Source organism: Copadichromis virginalis, linkage group LG2 (assembly GCF_057382275.1).
Source record: "Copadichromis virginalis isolate Kocher_CV1m ecotype Utaka linkage group LG2, C_Virginalis_male_GT1.1, whole genome shotgun sequence".
NCBI lineage: Eukaryota > Metazoa > Chordata > Actinopteri > Cichliformes > Cichlidae > Copadichromis > Copadichromis virginalis.
The window spans coordinates 16435123-16439557 of NC_140619.1; positions in this window are offsets into that span (position 1 = coordinate 16435123).

Consider the following 4435-nt stretch of genomic DNA (forward strand, 5'->3'; position numbering starts at 1 on the left):
CATTAAAAATATGAGAAAAATAACTTTATTGATAAATGAAAAGGAAATATGGTTTATACACAGAATCTGGTTTATGGAAATAATTAATTAATTATAGTGATATGTATATTTTTTTCTGGTAATGTAATTATTGACCACTTTAGTAAGGTCTCATCTGTTGAAGAGGTAAAACCATTCAGGCCCAGACAGCAGGCTGAAAGTAATTCTTTGCTGTCAGGAGCTGCTTCTCCACTCCCATGGGAAAACAGCAGTGGAGAGAGGAATCTCTGTCAGCCAGGAGGTGGAAATCTGCAGTGCAGAGAGACACAATGATTACCCAGCAACCTAGTCTGGGATTACATCAGCATTTGTGGGCGAGTCCTCAAAGTCCGTATCTCAAACGTGCTCCTTTCTTCTCCTGCCCGGTCCAGACACAGAGTGCATATAAATGTGTGAAAGAGGAGGGAAAAAGTGTCCACCAGTCTATACAGAGATTCTGATCAGCTTGTTGAGGAGAAGAAGCTGAAGGGAAAAACAGAACCTTGATGCCCATTTCAAAGGTCACAGGTCATCACATGATCAAACACACTGAGGAAGAGATACAAAGAAAAATGTGTGAATTAGAACTGAAGTGGAAGCAGAGCTGGATGCTAGTGTTGGGAGCAGTCGTAGCACAGTTCACTTGTATGTTCCGTCCACAGCCTTTTGTTTTTAATTTACACATTCACTGAAATTTCAATTCCTTATTTTACCTTAATTCAGTTTACAGAAGTTGCTCAATTCAATTTTCAAATCAATTCAATTTTATTTATATAGCGCCAAATCACAACAACAGTCGCGTCAAGGCGCTTTATATTGTAAGGTAGATCCTACAAGAATACTTACAAAGAAAAAACCCAACAATCATATGACCCCCTATGAGCAAGCACTTTGGCGACAATAACCTTTGTCGCCAAGACCTTTTAACAGGAAGAAACCTCCGGCAGAACCAGGCTCAGGGAGTGGCGGCCATCTGCTGTGACCGGTTGGGGTGAGAGAAGGAAGACAAGATAAAGACATGCTGTGGAAGAGTGACAGAGATTAATAGAAGGTACGATTCAGTGCAGTGCAGTACTTCTGACTGACTGGTGTCATGGCAGGGTGTATGTCAACCAGATGTGGGCCAGGTCTGGCAATCATGCACTATTTATGTTCCTATTTTCCTATTTTAGTTAGAAGACACAAATGCCATGTTGCAATACTATACTGCTATGGTAGCATACGTTTCAAATGCAGGTTTAACAGATTTGTGACTTTACACTTTATCCAAAACCTAGTGAGGGTTTACTCATGTATGTCAACTGGGTGGCTGTAGCACATCATCTACTGATTGCAAGGTTAGTGGTTCGATCCCTGGTTCCACCACTCTGCACCTCCAGAGTCTGAATGCGTATGAATGTAGTTAGGAAGCACTCAGCTTGGAGAAAGTGTGTGACTGGGTGAATATGGCATGTTGTATAGAGCACTTTGAGTAATCTTAGAGAGTAGAAAAGTGCTATATAAGAATCAGTCTGAACAGAGTTTACTGTTGCACTATTATGTTCTGGCACATGTTGTTATTACATGCCTTGATTAAGGTACACATTAGGCTGACATCTGGGGCCAGAGCTGAAACTGTTCTGGGCCAGCACAGGACCACCAGTGTGTCTGCAACTGGCCTTGTGCTGGCCCATGTGTGGGCAACCTCTGGCAAACCCTTTTGGGCCACTAAAGGGCCGTCATTCTTTGCGGTAGGTGGACCATGTGTAAGCACATTGTGTGGGCCAGATCCGGGGCATAGTAATTTTGCTATGTGGGTTCAGGGCTACGTAATCCAGCCCTAACTATATGCTTTAGTAAAAAGGAACGTTTTAAGCCTAATCTTAAAAGTAGAGATAGTAGCTGTGTCCCAAAACATCGGCTGCATCCTTCGGAGGCCGCATTTGAAGGCCGATTACGTCACAGCCAGGCGACGAAGGCTGTCCCAATTCGTCGACTCCTTCAAATGCGGCCGACAAATGCGTCCTTCATTTCCCCGAATTTGAAGGATGGGTTGGGTGTGTCCTTTGTGGCCCACCATATCCCAGAATTCATAGCGCAGCCCAGCCAATTTCAGTTTCCAACAATGGCGGCCCCTACTAAATTTTAAAATTACTCTTATCAATCTTTCTGGGTCGCAAAATAAACTTTTAACATATTTTCAGACGAGAAAGTAGCTGTATAAACTTCAAACATCTGCTTGGTTTATCAAGACATCGCATATTTGCATAACTGCGCCGACGTTTTCGGAGATGTCTGTTACCCACCCACTCGATAGCTAGCCAAGGGGGGGTGGGGTTCAATGGTCACTCGAGCTGGCGAGAGCAGAGGACTACTGGCTTCATCGTTTTCAGACCCCCGCTGTCTTTTGCTACTCAGGTTAAACATGATATATAAGTCACTTGGATAACTTAAAAATGTAGTTGTTTGGCTTTTTCCTGTGTTTTATTTGTTCCGGAGCAAATCGGCTTGGCTAAGATCAAAGTTATTAGATTATTAGATTAAATAAAACTTTATTAATCCAGCGGGTGGGTTCCTCCAGGATTTTCACACAGCTGAATAAATGTCAAACAGAAGACTGATTAAACAGAAGTGTGAGACAGTCGATAATTTACGGCAGTGTCCTGTTATATTTTAGATGGCAAGGAGCACACGGCTGACTTTATTCAACTCCACCGAGACAGTGGTGACGCAAATCTGAAGGCTAGACTGTCCCATTTCACAGCCTCGCACTTCCGGCCTTCTCAGTCTTCGGAGGACCCGGCATCCGAAGGATGCAGCCTACGTTTTGGGACACAGATAGTGTCTGTCTCCCGAATCCAAACTAGGAGCTGAAAACTGAAGGCTCTCCCTCCCACTCTACTTTTAAATACTCTAGGACAAGCGTATTCAAATGGCGGCCCGCGGGCCAAATGCGGCCCAGAAGCAACCTGCGAGTGGCCCTGCCTGTGGTCCTGGCAGAAACACAGAGAAAACGCAAAAAATTAATTCATTAATAAATTTTTTAAAAAATTACAAAAATTAAAAATTCCTACAGCGTAGTGTAGACTGTGAATGCAACACTCCTAGTAGCCTAGCAATATTTAACCCACAATCCACCGTGATGTAAACATATTAAACAATCATTGTAATATATGATGCGACAACAGCATGTCTTTCTCAGTCCTAAAGCGCAAAATGAAACTGACAATGAAAACTGTCGGTTTAACCCTGCCTGGACTGACAAATGCTTATTCATTTTACCGAGTTTAATAATCTTACAACCGGAGTTGTACTACCATGGTGCATAGCCCAAGAGAGAGCTGCAGCATCTTCCCTTTCTGCTTCTTGGCGAAGAAGAAAAGGCCTTTCACAGATTCTGAAACGGTGAAATACTGCATGCTGGCCGTGGTAGATGCGGTGAAAAGTGATGAATAAATTAAAGGAAGTGTGACATCTGCTATTAAAAACGTACCCCTGTAGGACAGTTCAAATATTCGTAGAGTTGAAATTCTGGTGTCAGACGAGTTTGAAATGCTGTTAGATGACCTGAAGAAAACTGATGTAATGTCTATAGCAGGAGATCACAGACAGAACTGATAATGCACAGTTGTGCGTATATGTCCGTTTTTTGGATGGGAAATTGCTCGGCTTACTACCGTTAGAGGGACACACAGCTGGCGAAATAATGTTTGAGAAGATTTCAGCTCTTTTTGAGGAAAATGGTTTGGATATGAAGCGTGTCTCCATCCATGGCAGGAAAAATGAGTGGTCAGCGAAATATTTATTTTAATTTGAAAGGGAATTATCAAAATGTTTTTTTGTTATTATTATTATTATTATTTCAAATGTGCAAAAAATAGTTTAGTTGTGGCCCCCTTTTTTTAAATGGACCTTTTGGTGTGCATTTGTGAGGTCACCAGATTTACAGGGGAAAAGGAATAAAAAAATTACTTGTTTTTCAATACAGTTGTGTGGGTTTGAAATTGATCATGATCTGTTGCTTACTGGCTTCAAAAAACATATCTGGCCCAGATAAATTCCTCGGTTTGAAAATCTGGCCCAACTAACTTTGTAGTTGAATAGCCATGCTCTAGGAACAACAAGTAAGCCTGCAGTGCGAGAGCAAAGTGCTCTAATGGGGTGATATGGTACCATAAGGTCATTAAGATAAGATGGGGCCTGATTAGTCAAGACCTTGTATGTGAGGAGCAGGAGTTTGAATTAGATTTTGGATTTAACAGGGAGCCAATGAAGGGAAGCCAATATATGAGAAATCTGCCACTTTCTAGTCCCTGTCAGTACTCTTGCTGCAGCATTTTGAATTAACTGAAGGCTTTTCAGGGAGTTTTTAGGACATCCTGATAATAATGAATTACAGTTGTCCAGCCTAAAAGTAATAAATGCAATAATGAAATAA